Consider the following 12,864-nt stretch of genomic DNA (forward strand, 5'->3'; position numbering starts at 1 on the left):
TATTCACAGTAAAGAGGACCCGCTAGACCTAACCCTAGATGATCTTTTCAATCTCAACAATGGTATCGGAGCCTCACTGGGTATAGATCTAGCCTATAGGATGAGAAAACCGAGTAGCAGCTAGAAGGAGGTGAGAGATTCGGTTTTCGGATCTAAAAGAGGGTCACCGAACCCTAACCCTAACAGGGTGAAGGAAAGGAGTAAGAAGAAGGACTCGGCTTCAAGAAGAACCTGAATCAGAGCTCAAACCCACGAAGAACTCGTTGGGGAAGATGAATAGTGACTCCAGTGAGTCAAACCCTAACCCTAACTCGACTTAACCCCAACCATAATCCCCAATTGGATGAAATCAGAGAAGAAAATCCAAAAGCAGATGAAGAAAAGGAGAAAGGGGAAGAGGGGAAGGCGCCTAACTCGCCGGCGCGCGGGAAGACGGCTGAGCCATGCAAGCTCCGGCCAAGGGCGCCGCCGCTAGTCCGCTCGACGGCGGCGCGCTCACCCGCATGGGGAGCGCGCGCGTCGGCGAAGGGGCCGGCAACGACGCCATGTTCTTTCCTTTTTCGCTCGATCGCCGCTCGCCGCTGATGCGCTGAGGAAGAAGGAGAGCAACAAAGAGAGAAGGGAAAAGAAAGAATGGCACTAGGGTTTCGGGGACGGCGACGCGGCGCCATTTTGATCGGCCGAGATCGCCGCGCGACCGTTGGATCTGATCCAATGGCGACCAGAGAACAGGCCGCCTTCAAGCCTAGGCGGGCGAGGGCGCGAGGCCGCTTTCCCAGCCCAAGCCCAGGTTGCGGCCTAGGCACGGGGGAGCGTGCGGCACAGGGCTCGCACGGCCGTGGGCCGTGGGCCAGTTTCGCGTTTGGGCCGAATTACCAGTAAAGGATGAAGCAAATTTTTTTTCTGGTAAAAGTTTTATTTCCTAGAAGATGGATAAATGGATTAAAGAAAATAGAAAAGAGAATTTTCCTGTGGGTAAAATTCATTAAATTGAATCATGTTTCCGCTGCAATGTTAAAGTTAATAATCTTCTAATTAAATTCAAACCAACAGGAGAATTTAATTTGAAGGGTAGTCATTTTTAGTCAGTAAATTATAATATTGTTATTTTTCTAACCAACGTTGATAATAACAATGTTATAATGTTTATTCGTTAGTTTTCATGCATTAATTCTATTTTTGCCCAATGGTGATGTAGAATTAGTGTATACGAATATTGTATGTTTTAATTTTGACCAACGTTGGAATCAAGACATGCAATTGTTGTTATTATTTATGTTCTCACTCTATATGAATTGTGTTTTCAGGCGGATACAATTTAATGGGTTGTATCAAAGAGATCCCCACTCTCAAAGGTGACAACTACACGGAGTGGAAGAAAAAGATTGACCTAGCCTTCATCTTGGCTGAGGTGGACTAGGTAGTCACCTCACCATGTTCCACTGAGCCTGTGGCACTGGTGAGGGAGACAAACGAGGCTGATATCGCTTGGGCAACTAGAGAGAGGGATTTTGAATCCCAAAAGATGTTCTATGACCTTGAGCATAGGAAGTGGGTCACTGCCAATAAGAAATGTTTGGCTGTGATAAAGAACACGATTAAGCCTATAATTGTGGGCTCAATCTCAGAAGGTGACACGGTCACTGAGTACCTCGATAGAATAAAGAGTTAGTTCACTGGTTCTTCAAAGACATATGCTACCTAGCTGATAAAATAGCTGGTGACGGAGAGGTACTCTGGAAATGGTGGCATAAGAGAGCACATACTAAAGATGAGCAATTTGGCATCCAAGCTAAAACCAATGGATCTGGCTCTTAAGGAAGAGTTCCTTATTCATCTGATTTTTGCTTCCTTGCTAAAGAAATTTGACATTTTTGTTGTCAACTACAACATACAGCCTGAGAAGTGGGACTTAGAGAGGCTCATGGATATGTGTGTGCAAGAGAAGGAGAGAATGAAAGCTACCAATAGTGGCACTATCAATTATGTGAAAGACAACAAGAAAAAGAATAATAATGCTAACTCCTCAAAGTCAAAGGGAAAGGGTCCCATGCTGCATCAGCCTCAGCAGAACAAGTTCACAGTAGAGAAAGATCAGTGTCTCTATTACAAGAAGACGAGACATTATAAGAAAGATTGTCCTGATTACTGTCGATGTTTGACCACCGATAGCCTACCATGGGGGTCCCCGGGGTAGTATGTTTGGGCTTCAGCTTATGCAGAACTCAACGGTTAACGCAAGAGACAGTCGATTTATCCTGGTTCAGACCCTTGATCTTCGATCGAGTAATATCCCTACATCTAGTCGGCGTTAGCCTTTGCGTTGGATTGATTGTAAAGTGTTGTGCTGTATAATTGTTCTCTGAACTCCCGATCTAAGGAGCCCTGCCCTCCTTTATATAGTCAGGAGGCCAGAGTCCTAGTCGGTTTACAATGAGAGTTCCTAGTAGGATTACAGAATACTACTACTACTAAGATTACAGGGAAAGAATCCTAGTTAGGCTAGTTCTTCTTCCTTCCTTACGGGGTATCCCGTGGGTCCCGCACCGACAAGCCCCCGAGAACTTCATAGTTGAGTTCTGAAAGCCTCGTCTTGTTCCTTCAAGTCTTGTCGAGCAGGAACAAGCGTCGTTCGAGTGCTTTCTTGAGCGAAACCGTGCAATGCTTCGTGAGATCTTCGTGTGGTGTGTACCTTTTTGAAGAAAAAAGTACCCCCATTTAGATGTAGCCCCCGAGCCTCTTGCTATTTGGCACAAGAAGCTTGAGGGTCTTTTCTTGAAATCTCCCTGATTCTTCGTTGAAAGGCTCCCGAGCATATACCCGGTTTCTTTGTTGAAAAGAGCTCTGATTTAGCTATGTTCGGGTTCTTTTTGTCGAAAAGAGCTCGGATATAGCTATGTCCGGGTTCTTTTTATCTTGTGGCCTTGAAGTCATCTGTCTTGAAGAAGTGTTCTGAGTGACGTGCGCTTTTTCGAAGGAAAAAAGTGCACTCACTGAGTGTAGCCCCCGAGCCTCTTGCTATTTGGAATAAAAAGTTGAAGGGTCTTGAATCTGAGTTGTTCGAAAGAACTGTATACCTTTCCTTTTGCAGCCCCCGAGCATATATCCAGGTTGTTTTGTTCAGCAAGAACTCGGATGCAGGGTCTTGGCGTATTCTCTGGTAGTTTGCTGTTGTCAGATGTAGTTGTATGGTGGTGGTTGAGTGTAAATGCCTTTTGTTCACGGGTTGTACTGTGTTGGTATATTCTTTTGAATATGCTTGTCTTCAAGTAATGTTCCCTCTCGCCTGAGTCTTCCATTATTGAGCCCTGTCTTTTCACTGTGTCCTTTGTTAGGCTTGTTTTGTTGGTACTCCTAGTCCATGTGCACCGCTCCTTCGATCTATAAATACCCTCCCGGAGTGCTTGTTTTCATCCATTGAACATTCTATTGAAACCTTCGCAGTCATGAATATGGTAGTTTGTGAAGTAGAGCAGCCCCCGGGCGTGTTTTGTAGTTCCTGTGTGTCTTGTCGTAATTGGAGGAAGTCTTGTGATAGGGATTAGAGGTAGGCTAATCCCGCAGCAGCAATGTACCAGGATGTACGTGGCGGTAGTTGGAGGAAGTCTTGTGATGTGGGCTTCGTTCCTTCATCTGGCAGTTCTGGGTTGATCCTCATCGCCTGTCCTGAGACTGTCCGATGCAGATCAACACCATATCTAGCATCACATCGGTCTTGGGTAGACAGATGCCTGCCGACCTTCTCTGCTCCATGTTGTCCCGCCGTGCTACTGATTTCCGCCTTGGATGCACTGCGTCCGTCCTTTGAAGAAAACAGTGTAGCCGAGGGCGGTTCATCCTACCGAGTAGCAATTTGGGACACGTAGTCGTTCCAGAGCCTAGCCATGTCTAGGTTCCTCTTTGCTACTTTGCTTTTTGTGGTACGAGTTTGTTGGGTCTTGTGAGATTTGTAATCTTCTATTTTTGAAGTCGCTTGTAATGGAAAGAATCTTGTCTTCTAAGTTGTCATTTATTTTTCTGCTGTAGTTCTGGTTGTTCATGAGATTCCCAAGTTCTTTCTATAAGAATCGAGTTCTTATGTTCCTTGTGAGGTAGCCCTTCTTTTCTTCATGGTTGACGGGTTGTTTTTTACAGTAATCTGATAACTCCACCGTAGTGCTGGATAGATAAGTCTGAAATCTACCCATTGAATTGTACCGTTGTGTGGATTTGTGCCCTCCATCATTTTAGCTGTGTCAATAAATGGACCGTTGCGTTCTCACATGGTGCTTTAATGGGCCTAGTGGGCCGTTTTTATCGCTGTAAAATCTATTTAAAGACCCTTCATCTTCTTTTTCTTTACTGCCCTTCTCTTGCCTTGAAACCCTAGCTTTCAGAAATCTGCCATCACCATTGTCGCCGCCATCTTAGTGCCACCGTCCAAACCTTCTCTTCCCCTAGCTCCTTCTTGCCTCCGTTAGTACATGGGTAGGAAGAAAGCTGCGAGCAAGTCCCAGGCAACCTTCGTGGATGAGGAGTCATCTCTTTCCATGATCGAGAACCAGGAGTTCATGGTCATGAGGGCTGCCCAGAAAGCTCGACCGGCTCCGACAACAACTGAAGACTAGCTCCACGAGCTTGCCGATGATGGTCTAATCCAGAGCAAGGGCATTACTGAATGGAGAGTTCCAGGCGAGCATCGGGTCCCTGCTCCAGGTCCTGGTGAGATTATCCTTTTCATCTATTTTATCTGTGCCGGTCTGTGCCTTCCTGCTTCCTCCTTCCTTCATCAATTTCTTGGTTATTTTGGGGTTAGTCTGAACCATCTAACTCCCAATGCTGTCCTCCATCTTTTTGTTTGCGTACATCTTTGTGAAGCTTTCCTTGGAATTTCTCCTTCTCTTTCTCTTTTCCGTCACTTCTTTCATTTGAAGCCTCAACCCCGCCGTGAAGACACCAATGTTCTTGGCAGCTGTGGGATTTAGTTTCACCAGGGTCTTAAAAGCAAGTTCTTTGACTATGACCTAGTTGATTCTATGAGGGATTAGCCTACTGATTGGTTCTATGCCACCAATTTGATTCCTTCTCTAGTCGTACATTCTAGATCTGGTCCCTCGGTTAACGACCGGTGGCAAAAGAACTCCCTGACGCCGGCTGAGGTTCAGGCGATCCAACCATTTCTCGATAGGATAAGTACTCTAAAATAGCAGAGTTTGACCGGCTTTGGTATTGTCTTGAGCTTTCTTCGTTGCCATGTTTAGCCTCTGAAGGAGCGAGAGAACCTTGGCTTCGAGTACTCTGGGGCTGAGGATCCTTCACGCATGGTCCCCGCCCTTGAGTTGACCGATGAGGAGGTTCTCGAGCATCTCCAGAAGATGCTGAAAGGAGCAAGCGTTGTCCCGCTTACTATCTCTGAGTTCTCTACCAATAACCCACCTCCAGCTGTAAGTCATTTTCTCTTCGTGCGGGTACTTTCTATATTTCTTTTGCTGTATCCATTTTTGCTTAATTTTCCTTGTCTTGTTGTTTTATTCTTTTTATAGGAATTGGGGTGCAACTTTGTTGACCCGGTCCCCCTTGATGTCCTCCCTACCGTGGTGAATACTGGGGAGAACCTTGCTGGGGCTTCTGTAACTAGTAAGTTCCCAATCACCACCGTGTTTTTTGGAGTTTCTTCTGGAGTTGTTGATGTATATAAAGAATATGTTCCTCGTCCAGTCCCTCGAGGTCCTCGTAGTGTCTCGAAGAGGGGGCAAGCAGATGGTTCTTCATCTGGTTTACCTGCTTCCAAGAAGTCTCACTAGCCAAGTACTCGTCCAGGTACTCCAGTTGTAGCTAGCATGCTCTTAGGTGAGCATATTAATACACTCTGTCCCTTTGTCTTCTTGTTTTTGTCTTGAACCAAGTACTTTTGTTCTTTTTTCAGCTGGTACTATGGTGGCCTTGGTCGAGACTGAGGAAGAAGAGGGCGATGATGCACCCCTTATCACGCGGCGGTGAGTTATTTTCTTGTTTTGCTGCTGCTGAATCCCTCCTCTTTGTTTTGACTTTGGTATTGATCTTTTTGTAGTAAGCGGTCGTCGGGTACTAGTTCTTCTGAGGCTCCTGCATCGGGTTCTTCTATGGCTCCGGTGGCGAGTTCTTCCATAGCTCTAGTACCGGCTATACCACTCCTGCCGCCTAGTGGCGGGGATGTTTTTGCTGCCGTGGTTCCTCCTGCGAGGTCTTCTTTTTATTTTACAAAGAAGAAGATAGCTGGGTGAGTGGATTCTAGTTTTGTCTCTTTGCTTCTGTTCTCCTTTTCTCTTGTTCTCATTGGCGAGTTCTTTTATCAACTTTTAGGCCTTCGTCTTCTCTTGTCCCTCCATCAACTTCTTGCCAGCCCTCTATTGTGCCACCGAGTACTGAGCCTTAGGACTCGCAGCGCACTGTTAGTGAAGTGGTTGTGGGGGCGATAAGGCCTTCTGGTGATGACGCTGCTGCTGTCTTGGTTGCCCTAGAGGTGACCATGACCATTGCGGTGGACTCATCTAGGGAGGTAGCCAGGACTTCCCATGATGTGTCCTTGGCCTTGTCTTCTCCGCATCGGTCGTCTTCTCCCTCCGCTCCTCTTTCTACTGAAGATGTGGTTCATCAATTTGATGCCACTCATCGGTTGTCAAAGTTGACCGCTTCTTGGGGAGACTTCGTGACCTTTGCGACTTCTTTTGGAGAAAAACTCCAAGTAAGTTTTCTAAAGTTCTTTCTTTGGATGTCCGTCTTTCTCCTATTCTTATGCCTTCTTTCTCTCTTTCTTTTTTGTTCAGTCCTTCTCTCGGGACCATACCGGCTTCTTCTCGTCGGAAACCAAGAAGAAGTTGTCTTTTGAGTTGAGTGCCCTAGAGGTAGAGCTGGATCTCTGCTAGGCCGAGATGGAGGCTGAGTGTAAAACGCATCAGAAGGAGGAACAAGGTCTTCGTGCCCGGGTTGTTGAGGCCGAGAAGCAGAGGGATGCTGCTATCCAGGAGGCTTTAAAGAATTCAGAGGCCATAAAGAACTTGGAGGCCGTGAAGAAGGAGTGCAACAGTATTGGGGGTTCTTTTTGTTTCCTTCTGCATTCAAACTCTCCTTTCTGCTGACTTGTTGTTTGTTGCCTTGTCTAGCTCTCCGAGTTGAAAAGCAGAAGCTCTTAGAGGGCGTTGATGAAATGAAGACTCTTATTTGTTCTAGTCACAACAAGGCTGAGGAGGTAATTACTCATACTGAGGAAGAACTTGCGCTTGCTAAGTTGATTAGGCGTGGAGCTGATAGAGATCTTGTGCAGGCCCAAAAAACTATTGAAGACTTGTCTGGCAAGTTGGCGATGGCTACTGAAAACAAAAAAGCTTTGTGGAAATCCTTTCATTCAGTAGCCGACGTTCTCTGAACTCTAGCGGATGATGGGCAATCTTGGGCTCAGTTAATTCCTTGAATTCTGACTCGTTTCCAAGAGTTTGTGAAGAGGTGCGCCCAACTGTGTACCAAGAATGTCCTGGCCTAGGTCTGGGTTCTTGCTCCAGTGGCTCCTTTGTCTAAGATAGCAGAGGAAGCCGATAGTCAAGAATACATTGATGCCGTTGAGAGGATGGAGCCTGAGGTTGAAGACTTAGCTAGTAGAATTGTAGATAATCTTAATATTGTTATCTCTTCTCCTGATGATGACGCTTGATGTATTTGACCTTTATGCCCGTGCCTTGTAATATGACATTATACTTCTTTTTGAATGAAGATTTTTTGTTGATGTCTTCTTTGCCTGGATGCCTTGTTTATTCCTTGGATGATTTTTCCAATTGGTCAGAGTTACTTGACTTGCCGAGTACTTTGTCTTGCTTTCGTCTTTGCCTTGTAAACAACTCTGCGCGCTATCTTGACAAACTTTCTTGATTTGTTGAGTACTTTTCTGTCCCATGTAAACAACTCATTATATATAGATCTTTGTGTTGACAACCTTTCTTAATCTGTCGAGTGCTTGTCTGACCTTCTTTTATGCCATGTAAACAACTCGTTATATGTAGATCTTTGTGTTGACATCCTTTCTTGATTTGTCGAGTGCTTGTTTGGCCTTCTTTTGTGTTATGTAAACAACTCGTTATATGTAGATCTTTGTGTTCTTGGGTATCTCCAGTGTAGCCCCTGAGCCTCTTGCTATTTGGAATAAGTAGCTAGAGGGTCTTGTCTTGAAATTGCTATGGTCTATGCTCAGGCTTAGTTTTAATCGTTTTTCTTTTTATTTTGGGTGTTAGCTTGTTAGGTACCCTCATCGGTGGGCTCAAGCATCTTTTCAGCTATTTTGCTTCGGCCAGGATGCTCAGGCGTATTTTTAGCCATTTTGCTTTTTATTTTGGGTGTTAGCTTGTTAGCTATACTCATCGGCGGGCTCAAGCGTCTTTTTAGCTATTTTGCTCTCGGCCAGGATGCTCAGGCATATTTTCAGCCATTTTGCTTTTTATTTTGTGTGTTAGCTTGTTAGCTACCCTCATCGGCGGACTTAACTGTCTTTTCAGCTATTTTGCTCTTGGTCGGGATGCTCAGGCGTATTTTCAGCCATTTTGCTTTTTATTTTGGGTGTTAGCTTATTAGCTACCCTCATCGGTGGGCTCAAGCGTCTTTTCAGCTATTTTGCTCTCGGCCGGGATGCTTAGGCGTATTTTCAGCCATTTTGCTTTTTATTTTGGGTGTTAGCTTGTTAGCTACCCTCATCGGTGGGCTCAAGCATCTTTTCAACTATTTTGCTCTCGGTCGGGATGCTCAGGCGTCTTTTCAGCCATTTTGCTTTTAAGAAACAACTCGGGGAAAGCCATGATGAGACATATGTTTGTCGAGAAAGAATCATCTTTATTGATCATGAATATTGATGTGTCACAATGATGCATATGTTTTTTGTGAGCGCTATCTTTGTTGATCATGAACGTTGATCTCTTGTGTCTTGTATACGTATTTTCCCTTGAGTTGTTTTCATGCGTAGAATCTTTGTAGCTGACTGATGTGCCATGTATTGTTGACTTCTTTTCTGTCTTTAGTTATGAGCTTGTATGTGCCCGGTCCGATGACTTTTGTGACGATAAAAGGACCTTCCCATGGACTGAGTAGTTTGTGGCGTCCGTTGGTTTTTTGTATTCTTCTTAAAACTAGGTCTCCGACTTGTAATGATTGAGACTGGGTATTCTTGTTGTAGTGGCGCCTTAGTCCTTAGAGGTATCTTGCTGATTGCAGGGTAGCGTTTACTCTGACTTCTTCTGTACTGTCGAGTTCTAATCTTTGGGTGTGTTCTGCTTCTCCTTCATCGTATTGCTCTATCCTTGGTGACGTCCATATCAAGTCTGTGGGTAGTACGGCTTCTGATCCATACACCAGGAAGAAAGGTGAGTATCCGGTGGCTCTGCTTATTTGAGTCCGTAGCCCCCATACAACCTTGGGTAATTCTTCAATCTATTTTGATCCATAGTCTACTAGTTCTTCATACAGTCTTGGTTTTAATCTAGCTAGTATGAGTCCGTTTGCCCTTTTGACCTGTCCGTTGGCCTCTGGGTGTGCGACTAATGCGTAATCTATTTTGAAACCACAGTCCTGTGCCCAACTTTTGAATTCTATGGCCGTGAAGGGAGAACCTAAATCCGTGATGATTCGATTGGGCATGCCGAAGCGGTGCATAATGTCTTGGATGAACTCGACTGCTTTGGCTGCGCTGTATTTTGCTAATGGTTTGAATTCAATCCATTTGGTGAACTTGTCAATTGCCATGAAGATGTACTTGAATCCGCCTTTTGCTTTCTTGACAGGTCCTACTTGATCTAGCCCCCAGCAGGAGAAGGGCCAAGCAGGTGGTATGCAGATGAGGTTGTGGGCTGGCACATGAGCCTGTCTTGCGAACATCTGACAACTTTTGCAATCTTCTGATGAGTTCTTCTGCGTCTTTCAAAGTGGTTGGCTAGTAGAAACTAGTGTGAAATGCTTTGCCGACTAGTGTTCTTGAAGCGGCATGATTTCCACATCAACCTGAGTGTATTTCATCTAGGATTTGTTTGCCTTCTTCAAATGAGATGTATTTTAGGAGTACTCCTGATGATGCGGCTCTTCTATAGAGCTTGTCTCCTACTAGGATATAATTCTTGCTTCTGCGAACAACTCATGTGGCTTCCTATTTTTCCGCTGGCAACTTATTCTTTTTCATGTAATCAATAAAAACCTAGGTCCATGAAGTAGTGATTACCAAGATCTGGGTGCCTTTGGCTGAGATTTGAGGGTTTATTTCACCGGGTTGTTTGATAGAGGGGGCTGATAACTCTTCTATGAACACACCGGGTGGGACCTCTGCCCTGTCTGATCCAAGCTTGGCAAAGACATCTGCTGCAATGTTGGAATCCCGCAGGACATGTAGACGTTCTAATCCTTGGAAATGTTTTTTCGAGTTTTCGGATTTTAGCACAGTAAGCACCCATGTTTTCTTTGGTGCAATCCCAATATTTGTTGACTTGGTTGATGACTACTGCCGAATCGCCGTATACGAGTAATCGCTTGATTCCGAGGGTAATTGCCACTCGTAGCCCGTGGATGAGAGCTTCGTATTCTGCTTCATTGTTGGTAGCTTACCATAATATCTGAAGGACATATTTGAGTTGTTTTCCGTCTGGAGAAATTAGGAGGACGCTTGCACTGGCTCCGCCTAGCTTGAGTGATCTATCAAAGTACATCCTCCAATGATCAAGAATGGTGATTGACATGGGTTGTTGAATTTTTGTCCATTCGACAACAAAATCAGCAATGACTTGAGATTTAATTGCTTTTCGTGGGGTGAAATCGATGTTGAGAGCACCGAGTTCAACCGCCCACTTAGATATGCGCCCTGTTGCGTCTCTATTGTGTAAGATATCTCCAAGTGGGAAATCTATCACTATAGTAATCTTGTGGCTTTCAAAATAGTGACAAAGCTTGCGTGAAGTGATCAGTAGTGCGTAGAGTAGTTTTTGCACATGTGGGTACTGGATTTTTGATTCTGACAGAACTTCGCTGATGTAGTATACTGGGCGTTGTACTTTATACATGCACCCTTCTTCTTCTCTTTCTACTACTATCACCATGCTGACTACAGTAGAAGTTGCTGCAATGTATAGCATCATGTCTTCATCTTTCTTTGGAGGTGTGAGGACTGGTGAGGAGGTGATGTATGCCTTAAGTTTCTTGAAAGCTTCATTGACTTCTTTCGTCCACTCGAACTTGTCTATCTTCTTTAGTAGTTTAAAGAAAGGTAACCCTTTTTCGCTGAGTCTTGATATGAAACGGTTGAGTGCCGCCATGCAGCCTGTTAGTTTTTGTACATCTTTGATGCTTCGAGGAGGGCCCATCTCTGTTATGGCTTGAATTTGCTTGGCGCTTGCTTCGATTCCGCGATGACTGACCAAGAATCCGAGTAGTTGTCCTAAAGGAACTCCAAATACACACTTGTTTGGGTTCAATTTCCACCTCCACCTTTTTAGATTCTCGAAGGTTTGTTTTAAGTCTTCAATCAGTGCATCCGGGTTCTTTTTTTTAGAACCACGTCATCCACGTATGCTTCTATGTTTTCGCTGATCTAATCACCAATGCATGTTTGGATAGCTCTTTGGTAAGTGGCTCCAGCATTCTTGAGTCCAAACAACATGGTCTTGTAGCAGTAGGCGCCGAACGGAGTGATGAAAGATGTCTTGCTTTGGTCCTGTTCTTTTAATGCGATCTGATGATATCCGGAATAGCAATCAAGAAAGGATAATAGGGCAGATCCTATTGTTGAATCAACTATCTGATCAATGCGTGGTAGTCCGAACGGATCTTTCGGGCAGTGTTTGTTGAGATCTGTGTAGTCGACACACATGCGCCACTCGTCCGTATTTTTTTTTTCTGTACTAGAACTGGGTTTGCTAGCCAATCTGGATGAAGGATTTCTCTGATGAATCCGTCTGCCATTAGTTTTATAATTTCCTTTTTAATTGTTGCCTTCTTGTCGGGAGAGAATCATCATAGTTGTTGTTTCATAGGCTTGGAGCCTTCATTGATATCAATTCTGTGCTCAGCCAACTCTCTTGGGACCTTTGGCATGTCGGCCGGCTTCTAAGTGAAGATATCCTTGTTGTCCCGAAGAAAGTTGGTGAGCGTGAGTTCCTATTTTGCTGATAGGTGTGCACTGATGGTTGCCATTTTTGAGGGATCACCGGTGCCCAGGTCGATTTGCTTGACGTCGGCTTCCTTTGGTGGTGCTAGGATGGTTGGTCTTTTAGCCGGTATCTCTAGTTCTTCTTGGCTTATTTCTGCGGCGATAGTGGCTATTTCTTTTCTTCCATCGTTTGCCTGTGCTTTTGCTGCAATTTGTGCCTAAACATCATAGTCAAATGCACGTTTTAAATCACTTCGGAGAGAAAGGACACCGTTAGGCCTTGACATCTTGAGCAGTAGGTACGGATAATACGGTATTGCCATGAATTTTGCTAGCGCTGGGCGCCTGAGGATTGCAAGGTATGATGAATCGAAGTCCGCAACCTCAAACTTGATGAACTCTGTACGGTAGTTCGAGGGGGTTCCAAAAGTAATTGGTAGAGTAATTTGTCCGAGTGGCATGGCTGCCTTGCCGGGTACTATTCCATAAAAGGTGTACTTGTTGGTGTAATCATCCCGGTGAGTTGTAGTCCCATCTTCCTTAGCGTTTCTAAAAAGATGATGTTGAGTCCGGCTCCCCCGTCAATTAGTACCTTGGTGACAGTCATACCAGCAATAGTTGGATCTAGAACCAGTAGGTAATGGCCTGTGTTTCCTATGCTGGTCCATTGGTCTTCTCTTGAAAATTGGATTGGATACTCTAACCAATTGAGATATCTTGGTGTAGCAGGTTCTGCTGCC

This window comes from Miscanthus floridulus, chromosome 17 (assembly GCF_019320115.1).
Source record: "Miscanthus floridulus cultivar M001 chromosome 17, ASM1932011v1, whole genome shotgun sequence".
NCBI lineage: Eukaryota > Viridiplantae > Streptophyta > Magnoliopsida > Poales > Poaceae > Miscanthus > Miscanthus floridulus.